At 35.2% G+C, this 12,496-nt stretch overlaps 1 protein-coding gene across 4 annotated transcripts in view; it reads right to left on the minus strand.

Moving 5' to 3' along the window:
- Su(dx) (WW domain containing E3 ubiquitin protein ligase suppressor of deltex) overlaps nt 1–12,496 on the minus strand; it is a 436,167-nt gene that overhangs the window by 125,378 nt on the left and 298,293 nt on the right. The gene's annotated exons all lie outside the window — the stretch shown is intronic.

The raw sequence follows: 12,496 nt of genomic DNA on the forward strand, positions 1-12,496 counted from the left end.
GTATCCCAGGTGGCAGATGAGGAAGCCCCAATGGGTTGCTCCAAATAAAGAATAAGAAACTGTGGTCCAAAGGTTGTGGCAGTGGAATGGCAAGCCAGCCACACTAAAATGCCACTAACTTCCATGGATTACACAACTACCAGGAATACATCTCATACTACTGCATATAGAATAGCCGATGCACCAACACGAGCCTCACATAGTGTTGGTGAGAAATCTTCTACATGATCAGCAAAATGTGATAAGTATATAGCTATTGTAAAATCAGATCTTTATACAAAGCAGGAAAACTCCAAATTCTACAAGAAAATCTGAAAAGGATAAAGTGGCATATTATAGGAATCTCAGAAACTCACTGGATAGAATAATGCCTAAACATTCCAGAGTGCAAATGCAAATTATCCTATTCGGGAAGAAGAGACAATGTACATAGAGAAGGAGTTGCAATTCTAATAAAACAAAATCTTACTGCAAATATCAGCTGAGATGAGATATCAGCCTATCTCATCCAGAATAATAGGAATTAGACTAAATGCCAAAGAAAAAGAACCTACACATAAAGGTTATTCAGATTTATGCACTGGACACAAGTCATAATCAAGAAGACATCGAACTATCCTACAATGATCTCCAAAAAGAAATAGATAATACTAACTTCAGAGACATCTTATTCATAATCGGGGATTTCAACACTAAAATCAAAACTTTCAGAGAAGAGCAAAAAGACGTAATAGGGAGATTTGTAATTGGAACTGAAAATGAAAGGGAGAAACCATGCTCAATTTCTGCAAAGAAAACAATCTCGTCATCTTAAATACAATGTTTTACCATAGACCTAGTTTTAAATACACCTGGACCTCACCAGGTGGAAAATATGAAATTGTATAGATTATATCCTCAAAAGCCTAGAGCTAGACATAGATCATGAACTCCTCTCTGCAACAATGTGGATAAAATTCAAAGTCAACTATAAAAGAAATAGGATTGATAAACTCCACATGGAAAAGTTAAAAAATAATCAAATATGATTAGGCTATATTAGGAAAATTGAAGAAATAAATGGGACTCAAATAGATGAAACCGAAAACATCTGGAAAACAGGAACAGAAACAGCAGTTAATTCTGCAAGGGAAACTTTAGGAATTTATAAGAGACCCAATAATAAATGGATGTCATCTGAAATTTTAGAAAAATGTGAAGAAAAAAGAAAACTAAAAACAAAAATAAGCAGACATACCTCAGAAGAAATACAAACAACTCAAAAATGAAATTGATGAACTCTGCAGACAGGCTGAAGAAAACTGTCTAAACAAAAAAGCAGAAAATACTCTAAATTACATAACACAAAGAAATTACAAAAAACTTTTCACCAAATGCCTCTAACAATGATCAACCATCAGGGTGAGGAAATAGGAAATCCAAATGCAGTAAAAACAATATGGATGGAACACTACCAAGAAACCTTCAAGAATGAAAAGAACAATTGCCTAATAACAAGGCCCTACACTAACTCAAGACATGATGCCTTAATGATCCTTCCATCTGAAGTGGAGAATGCTCTAAAGCAAATGAAATAACTCTGGAAAGAAGGAAAGCAAACAACTTTAAAATTCCTTACCACACTTTTCAACAAAATCATTGAAACAGGAAAACAGCAATTATCATATCAATTTACAAGAAAGGTGATAATAAAAACTGTGAAAATTACAGACCAATCACATTCTCAGCCACACTTACAAAATATTTACAAGAGTATTTACAGAACAGAATCTTGTATGTGTTCTTTATTCTTAAGACAGGCAGGCTTCAGAAAGAATCGCTCCATATAAGACCAGATCTTCATAATATAAAGAGTAGCAGAATTATACTGGGAGCATAACAAAAATATCTACTACTGTTTTATAGATTTTAAACAGGCATTTGACTCAATAAATAGAATAACTTTATTAAGAATATTAAAACAGAAACAAATCAATGAAGATTCCCTGAACTTTTAGAAAAATATTATAGTCTCACAGAAGCAATAATTAAATTCAACAACATAACAACAGATAAAATAAACATCAATAAAGGAGTAGCCCATGGATGTCCCATCTCCCCATACCTAGAGGACATGGTTAACCAAGCCTTGGAAGGAGAAAAAGGAGTCAACCTAAATGGTTATAACCTTAATAACATAAAATACACAGATGACATCATAATGATAGTGGACACAAAAGAAAAAATGGTGAACCTAATAACCAAACTAAACAATATGGCTAAAGAATATAGCATGACCATAAATACGGACAAAACAAAAATCCTGGTAATTAGAAAAAATGAAGAAAAAGTAAACCTCTCCTTGAATGGATGAACAACTCAACTATTTAGGAACAGTGATAACAGAATACTTAGATACCATGACCACTATTAAACATAGAAAATCGATCCTCTACTTCTGTATGAGACCAGCTAACTCATCTTTAGTCGAAAGAGACCAGATAAAAGTTCCTCATGTCATGGATGTGAGGAACAGGGGCTCTTAAGTTAGTAGTGGATACAATGGGTTATGTGGAATGCACACCAGAAAATGAGCCACTGGACTCCTTAGAAAGTCATGAAATAACACAGAAAGCCTCCAAAGGAACACGGCCTTGTCGTGGCAGTGGGGTTTGTGTGCTTCGGTGATGTTGAGAGCTATTCTGGCAGTAGCAGGGCCACCCTTGTCAGACAGGACTCAACAGGAGCCAGATTAACAGTGTTCCATCCCCCATCTTAATGAGGAAAAGTAAGAAGAGATCCATACCGAATCAGTTGATGCCCGGATCATCAAGAAATGCATCAGATGTTGGGGATCCTGGGCATCAGGTGACAAGCAAGAATTACGTAATAAACTAACAACTCCACTAACAGCAACTCACCAGGAGGTAGCTATATCAAACTTTGGAATTCAATTCAATAAGCATCAAGCTGACGATATACCTCAGAACGTTTTGACAGAAGTGCAGTGTAAAACGAAGTCAGCGATATTGGAACATATGAACTCCATAGCTGACCGTATAAGACTACCACCATTGAAAGCATTCCATAAATCTACACTAACCAACAGCATAAAGGAAACAAATCAAGGACACAAAGCACAGCCTATAACATTACAGTGAATCTTGGTTGCAAACCGCAAGAGCCGAGGCTGAAACAATCTGCACCATGGAAAATCCGGTCGGAATGAAAAGTCAACAAACTTTGAGCAGCTGATATGAGCAATTTAAAGAATTTTAAAGGATGGCTGAAAAACAATAACATCAAAAACAAACTGATTAACACATATAATTTGGCCAACAAAATAATTGCCTGAAGTTACTGAACAGCTAAAAACAAAGAATTATAGTGACTGCACAGAAAATTAAAAGATATGAAGCAAGAACAAACCAATATGTGCAAAATATGTAATTTCGACAGAACCAAGTTCTTTCAGTCTCTCCAGAGAAATACAAATGAAAACAATCATTCACCAGAAAAAGAAGAAACACTCAAATTTTGGAAGACAATCTGGGATAATCCTATTGAACACAATAAAGATGCCTCATGGATTAAGGAAATAGAATCAGAAATGAAACAAAAACAAATGCAAAATGTCATTATCGCTAAAGAAATAGTCAGCGCACAAGCTAGAAAATTAAAAAACTCGAGTGCACTTGGCAAAGACAAACTACATGGATTTTGGTTAAAGCATCTAACCAGTCTACATGACCGAATGGCAGAACAATTTAATTATTTGTAGCAGTCAGGCTCAGTGGAAGAGTGGATGATATCTGGACGCACTTTTCTCTTCGTGAAAGATAAGGATAATGGTGCAGACCCAAGTAACTATCGCCCAATAACATGCCTATCAATTATGCTTAAGCAGTTCACTGCAATCATAGCAAATTCTATATATACCACTACACAGATAACCAGATTTATCCGATTGAACAAAAAGGCAATTTTCAAAAATCCAGAGGAATAAAAGACCAGATCTTTATTAATAAAATGATTCTTAGAAATTCAAAAAGATGAAAAACTAACTTAAATATGGCATGGATAGACTATAAGAAAGCATTCGATTCCCTCCCACACTCCTGGATCCTAAAATCACTCCAAATATTTGGAATTAACAAAAACATATGTTCCTTTCTGGCTGCTGCTATGAAATCATGGAAAACAACTTTAGTAGTCAATAATGAACAATTTGGAGATATAAACATTAAATGTGGAATTTTCCAAGGTGATTCCTTGTCACCATTGCACTTCAACATTTCTTTGATACCTTTATCTATGATTCTGAACAAAACTTGGATACGAAATTCCTAAATATAATATTAAAATTTCCAATCTATTGTATATGGTTGACTTGAAGTTATATGGAAAATCGGCCCAGCAAATAGACTCTTTACTGAACACAGTTCGTATTTTCAGTCAGGACATCAAATGAAATTTGGTTTAGATAAATGCACAATTTTATCTATTAAACGAGGAAAAATTAATGACATTAGCAATTTTAATTTTGATCAAGAAAAATAAATAAAAGCAATTTCAACTGATGAACACTATAAATACCTAGGAATATTAGAAGCCAGTGACATTCTCCACTCAAAAGTTAAACAACAGGCAGCAGCAGAATACACCAAAAAAGTTAGAAATATTCTGAAAACAAAACTAAATGGATTAAACACAATTAGAGCAATGAATTCTTGGGCTTTACCAGTGATCCGATACACAGCTGGCATAATAGATTGGACAAAAGAAGACCTGGACAAACTGGACCGCAAAACTAGAAAACTAATGACTATGCATCATGCATTACATCCACAAAGTGATGTTGACCGGTTGTACCTACCAAGGAGAATAGGTGGATGGGGACTGCTGCAAGTGAGAAAGACTGTGGAAGAAGAAGAAATTAGCTTGAAAAGTTACATCGACAATAACTCTGAGCCAATGCTTCAAGCAGTTACACAAGAGGGCCTTCTAAAATCAAAAGAAAAGAAATCTGATTACAAAAAGGAACAGCAAAATAACCGATATGTGCACTGGAAAAATAAACCTTTGCATGGGCAATTTCTTAGAGAGATACTGAGGACAAAATTGACATAAACAAGACGTGGCAATGGCAACAATATAGACATACTAAAAAAGAAACAGAAGGATTTATTCTAGCAGCTCAAGAACAGGCATTACAAACTAATGCAATGAAAGCAAAAATCTTGACCATCAATAATAACAGTAAATGCAGATTATGCGATCCGAAAGATGAGAGTGAAGAACATCTAATCAGTGCCTACAGCAAGATCGCTCAAACTGACTATAAATACTGCTATGATCAAGTGGCCAAAATAATTCATTGGCGTGTATGCAAAAAATATGGCTTTCCTACATCTGATAACTGGTGGCAGCATAAAATAGAGACAATGTTGGAAAATGAAACAGCAAAAATTCTCTGGGACTTTCGAATACAAACTGATCGGCATTTGGAACACAGTAGAATTGACATCACAATTATCGAACATCAAAAGGTTTGGATTATCGATATTGCAGTACCCAGTTGTAACAACATTAACAACAAAGAACTGGAAAAAATGACTAAATATCGAGATCTGGCAATCGAAGTTGGCAGGCTGTGGCTTAAACACACTAAAGTTATCCCAATAGATATCAGTGCAATTTGCGTAATTTCAAAGAAGCTCTCCAACTATTTACAGCAATTAAAAATCAACGACCCCATAGACCTAAAAAAAACAGCATTACTTCGAACAATCCATATTTTACGATGCTACCCTGACAGACTATTTTTAGATGCTTCGGCAGAATCTGAATTGTTCTGTATCAGCAGTCAAATTGTTGTTTAAATAATATTTGTTGTTTATATAATGTTGCTTAAATCTTGTTTTGACTATGTATCAATTATGTGAATAAATAATAATAATAATAATTAATACATAGTATTTCGGGCTAATTTTAGATTCCTATCACAACTGGTTGCCATATTCTATTAGTCCCAGAATAATTTACTATAACTGTATTGTAAATTAATTATTACATTATGCTAAACTGACATGTTGTATTTGCTGTATTATGATTTGCATTCTGAATGATGGCAAATTAAATGACTGAAAGCTAAACCTGTAAGACAGTGCCTTCAGCCACAACTTAATGCAATGGATGCATGAATCATTTATTCAGCAGGTACCAAGTTTTTAGGGTATTATAACAGGTATGCTGATATAATGCACTGGTATTAATCCAAAAAACATCCAACTACATAATTAAAACTTAAAATATAATTTTAAAATAAAGATTGGTAAAAAAATTATTTACAGATAAATAAAACCAAAAATAGCAGTTAAAAAAAATCTTTCAGATCTCATTGCTTATCTATTTTAATGCTCTTAGAGTGTTTTCTTTCTCCCAATGGAAAAAGGATATAGGGATGACTGTGGATCCTCTCCCTTCTACACAAGCCACTGTCTCCTCTACAAAATCTTCAATACACACAATTCCATCTATGCCACCAACAGTGTTTTTTGGCTATAAACTGTGTATATGCAGGTGGTTTTTAAACAGTGCATAAAGATTAAAAATGACCTTTTTTTTTTGCAATAATATGAGGGAGGGAATGACCAAAATGACCAATTTTCCAGTTTACAGACCAAAGTTACAGTGAAGTGAAAAAATCCCCTATATTGCTCATATACTAATTAAGTTTTTTTAATTTTTTCATACAAAAATGCACCCTCAGTCATTACTAATGAAGTTTATTATGTTTATTAATTATCATCATCATCAAATTCCTGCCATGTACCCTCAAGTGGTGTAGGATATGATAGTACAACATGAAAAATTTACATCATTACTAACTTCCTATCTACAATTTTCCTCCAAATCAGCCTGTTACTTGTCAAGACTCTAACATTATCAGATCATATATTTCTATCGTCTAAGGCACTTTTTTACTGTATCAATCCACCTATATCTTGGTCTTCCTCTGGGTCATTTTCCTGAAAACCTGGCAGAGAACACTAGTTTTGCTAATCTTTCCTCACCAATTCTGTTTAAGTGACCATACCACCTGAGGTTAGCTCTGCTAACGCATTCCTGGATGCTGACAATGTCAAGTTCTTCCCTAATATCCTCATTTTTAATATAATATTGCCATTGATGCCATCAGTTCACACCTCTAATCTTTTTCAAGACTCTCATATCTGCGGTCTCTAGTCTTTGGTCAAGTGTTTTACTTCTGACCCAGCTCTCAGATCCATAAGTTAAAACTGGTTTGAACACTGTCTTGTATATAGCTAATTTAGTGTTCCGACAAATTTCTCTCTTATTCCATATGAATTTATTCAACTGACTTCCTACCAGGGGTGCTTAATGGTCAAAGCTGCATAACTGAGAGGAGACCTCCACATAACCTTTAAAGGAATGCTTACCTAATGTCCAATACTCACCTTCTCGTGGAGCACCCTGTTGGGTATCTACTTTGATAGTGAACGAACGAGGATAGGCTGGCAATTTGGTATTTAGCCGACCAAATTGTATTCTTATTGGTTAAACCAAATAAAAATGATGGTACAATATGACAAAATTTTATGCCGACTGGGGCGTGGCCGGTTAAACAAGGCTCCCTGTTGTTTTTGCCAGGGAACCAGGGCGAACAGCGAAAAGTCAGCTACTGGAACAAATCCCAACTCAACATCACCAGCGTTAATGATCGGTACTATCAACATAAGAAGCCTGAATGACAATGAAATGGAGCTAGCTGAGGAATTAGATAAGTACCAGATCGACATAATAGGGGTGACTGAAACAAAAAAGACCAAAACTGGTGAGATCTTTCTGAGCAATAAATAGAAAAAGTTATATTCAGGTAATGACAATCAAGTAAAAGAAGGAGTAGCCATAGTATTCAACACAAAATACGAGGCTAATCTTCTTAAATGGCAGCCAGTCTCAAATAGAATAATGTGGGCAAATATGAGAATGGGGAACTGGACAATGAGACTTATTTGTGCCTATGGTCCCACAGAAGGTTCTACTAAGGTAGAAGTGGAGGAATTTTTTGACGCTTTAGAAAAAGCAACTGACACAATGAAAAAGGAAAAGTTTTTCCTTGTTGGGGATCTAAATAGCAGAGTAGGAAATGATTGTGAGACATACAAAAATATTTGGGGAAAATTTGGAGAAAAGAGCAAAGCTAATAATAATGGCAAATATCTGTTGGATTTCTGCTCAGGACATGGACTGGTTATTACTAACACCATGTTGCAACATAAAAATGTGCACAAATTCACATGGAGAGAAGAGGCAAGGAATAACAAAAGTCTCATTGACTATGTTATTGTTGATAGTGATGTTTTCTCCCTGGTGCAGGACACCTGTACAGAGGATTTGAAATTGGAAGTGATCACTATTTAGTCTTGAGTAGGATAAAACTGAATTTCATGTTAAAAAGAATAACATGTAAGAAAGTTTTAAAGCGAATAAAAGTTGAGCTGCTCTGAGATGTGAACTGTAGACTAAAATACAGAAAGATTATTGAAGAAAAAATGAAAGAGTTTGAGAACAGGAATCAAACCTTGGAGATTCGGTGGCAAACTCTGAAGAAAGCATTGATTGATTCTGCCAGAGAGGCATGTGGTGAGGTTGTGTGCAAGGTTAAAAAAAACGGAACTCCCTGGTGGACACAGGAAGTTAAAGAGGCAGTGAAGGAAAAGAAGAAAGCATATCAAAAGTTCCTGGCAAATAAGTCAGCTTTTACTCTTACAGAATACAGAGACAAATGTAAGAAAGCTAAACAGTGTGTAAAACTAGCTAAACAAAAGTCATGGGAGGACTTTGACAAGAATATAAAAAATAAATATCAAGAAGGTAGCAAAATATTCTGGAGGTTGTTGAAGAAGCTTAGAAATGGAAGAAAGAGTGCTGTAAAAGCAGTTAGAGATGATAAAGGTACATGAAAATGGGAGAAAAAGATATCCTTGAAGTATGGAGTAATTACTTTGAAAAACTGCTAAATGAAACAAGCAGTGATGACAGCACGGTGATAAAAAACACTGACCAGGCATGCAGTCAGGAACATATCCATACTTGAAGTAGAAAAAGCCATCAAAGGCTTGAAATGTGGAAAGGCATCAGGAGTAGGTGATATTCGACCAGAAATGCTGAAGTATGGTGGTATAAGTCTTACAGTGGCTGCACTGCATAGTTCAGAAGGCCTGGACAGAGGGACGAATTCCCGATGATTGGAGTAGAGCTCTCATAGTAGCTCCAATATATAAAAAAAAAAGGGAAATAAAACTGCATGCGAGAATTACAGAGGTATTTCCCTACTGAGTGTTCCCGGCAAGATATATACAAGTATACTTGAGAAACGGTTGAGAAGAATTGTGGAAGAAAAGCTTGGTGAAGAACAAGCTGGATTCAGGCCAAATAGAGGCTGTCAGGATCAGATATTCACTTTACGACAAATAGTCGAGAAAGCATGGGAATGTAACAAAGATCTGTATTTAAGTTTTGTCGATCTGAAAAAGGCATATGACAAGGTGCCAAGAGAGAAGCTATTCAATATGCTACAGTTATATGGTGTCAATGGGGCATTATATCAAGCAATACTTAGTCTTTATTTTAGTTGTAAATCAGCAGTTAGAATTGAAGGAAGTACAGGAAGATGGTTTAATGTTAAATCTGGTGTGAGACAAGGATGTACATTATTCCCCTCTGTTATTCATTATCTATATGGATCACATTATGAAGGAAAGTGGTATTAAACATGATATCAAAATTGGAGATGTTAATGTTAGCTCTTTGCTTTATGCGGATGATGTTATACTTCTAAATAAATCTGCTACAAGTCTGCAAGATTCTCTGACTAAATTGAATAGCTGTTGTAATAGATATGGTATGAAGGTCAGCAATAAAAAGACAAAGACAATGAAAATAGGTAAAATCATTGAAAATGTCAACTGTGTTGTGAATGGAGAACCTGTGGAACAAGTAAAACATTTCAGCTATTTAGGCACGATGATTACTGAAGATGGTAAATTAAATATAGAAATAGACAACAGAATCAGCAAAGCTGGAATGGTCAGAAGTCAATTGAATAAATTCATATGGAATAAGAGAGAAATTAGTCAGAACACTAAATTAGCTGTATACAAGACAGTGTTCAAACCAGTTTTAACTTATGGATCTGAGAGCTGGGTCAGAAGTAAAACACTTGACCAAATATCAAAGAGCTGATATTAATATCTCCAATTTTGATATCATGTTTAATATCACTTTCCTTCATAATGTGAACCATATAGATAATGAATAACAGAGGGGGATAATGTACATCCTTGTCTCATATCAGATTTAACATTAAACCATCTTCGTGTACTTCCTTCAATCTAACTGCTAACTTGCAACAAAAATAAAGACCAAGTATTGCTTGACATAATGCCCCATTAACACCTTATAACTGAAGCGTATTGAATAGCTTCTCTCTTGGCACCTTTTCATATGCCTTTTCCAGATCGACAAAACTTAAATACAGATCTTTGTTATATTCCCATGATTTCTCAACTGTTTGTCGTAAATCGAAGATCTGATCCTGACAGCCTCTATTTGCCTGAATCCAGCTTGTTCTTCACCAGGCTTTTCTTCCACAATTCTTCTCAACCGTTTCTCAAGTATACTTGCATAGATCTTGCCAGGAACACTCTGTAGGAAAATACCTCTGTAATTCTCACATTCAGTTTTATTTCCAAATTTATATATCGGCTATTAGAGCTCTACTCCAATCATCGGGAATTCGTCCCTCTGTCCAGGCTTTCTGAACTATGCAGTGCAACCACTGTAAGATGTTTATACCACCATACTTCAGCATTTCTGGTCGAATATCATCTACTCCTGCTGCTTTTCCATATTTCAAGCCTTTGACTTTTTCTACTTCAAGTATGGATATGTATTCCTGACTGTATGCCTGTTTTTTACCACTGTGCTATCATTGCTTGTTTCATTTAGCAATTTTTTGAAGTAATTACTCCATACTTCAAGGATATCTTTTTCTCCCGCTTTCATGTCACCTTTATCATCTCTAAGTCCTTTTACAGCACTCTTTCCTCCATTTCTAAGCTCTTCAACAACCTCCAGAATATTCTGCCGCCTTCTTGATATTTATTTTCTATGTTCTTGCCGAAGTCCTCCCATGACTTTTCTTAGCCAGTTTTACACAGTGTTTAGCTTTCTCACATTTGTCTCTGTATTCTGTAAGAGCAAAAGCTGACTTATTTGCCAGGAACTTTTGATATGCTTTCTTCTTTTCCTTCACTGCCTCTTTAACTTCCTGTGTCCACCAGGGAGTTCTGATTTTTTTATCCTTGCACACAACCTCACCACATGCCTCTCTGGCTGAATGAATAAGGGTTTTCTTCAAGATTTGCCACTGAATCTCAATGGTTTGGTTCCTGTTCTCAAACACTTTCATATTTTCTTCAATAATCTTTGTATATGTTAGTCTACAGTTCACATCTGAGAGCTGCTCAACTTTGGATTGCTTTAAAACTTTCTTACATGTTATTCTTTTCAATATGAAATTCAATTTTATCCTGTTCAAGACTAAATAGTGATCGCATCCAATTTCAAATACTCTGTACACTCTGGTGTCCTGCACCAGGGAGAAAACATCACTATCAACAATAACATAGTCAATTAGACTTTTCTTATTCCTTGCCTCTTCTCTCCATGTGAATTTGTGCACATTTTTATGTTGGAACATAGTGTTAGTAAATAACTAGTCCATGTCCTGAGCAGAAATTCAACAGGTATTTGCAATTATTATTAGCGTTGCTCTTTTCTCCAAATTTTCCCAAAATATTTTTGTATGTCTCACATTCATTTCCTACTCTGCTATATAAATCCCTAACAAGGACCAACTTTTCCTTTTTCATTGTGTCAGTTTCTTTCTCTAAAGCCTGAAAAAATTCCTCCACTCCTACCTTAGTAGAACCTTCTGTGGGACCATAGGCACAAATAAGTCTCATTGTCTAGTTCCCCATTCTCATATTTGCCCACATCACTCTACTTGAGACTGCCTGCCATTCAAGAAGATTAGCCTCGTATTTAGTGTTGAATACTATGGCTACTCCTTCTTTTCCTTGATTGTCATTGCCTGAATATAACATTTTGTATTTATTGCTTAGAAAAATCTCACCAGGTTTTGTCTTTTTTGTTTCAGTCACTCCTATTATGTCGATCTGGTACTTTACTAATTCCTCAGCTAGCTCCATTTCTTTGCCATTCAGGTTTCTTATGTTGATTGTACCGATCTTTAACTCTGGTGATGTTAAGTTGGGGTTTGTTTTCAGATTTATTATAAAGAAAATATCTCTCTCTCTCTCCATTAATATGGAAATGTCAATTTTGTATGTGATTTACAAAATACTTTCTTTAAATAAAGACTACATACAAGATATATTTTATAATGTAAAAAATATTTTATTAT

This window comes from Typopeltis vanoorti, chromosome 18 (genome assembly GCF_054136105.1).
Source record: "Typopeltis vanoorti isolate ZY-2024b chromosome 18, IOZ_Tvanoo_1.0, whole genome shotgun sequence".
Taxonomy (NCBI): domain Eukaryota; kingdom Metazoa; phylum Arthropoda; class Arachnida; order Uropygi; family Thelyphonidae; genus Typopeltis; species Typopeltis vanoorti.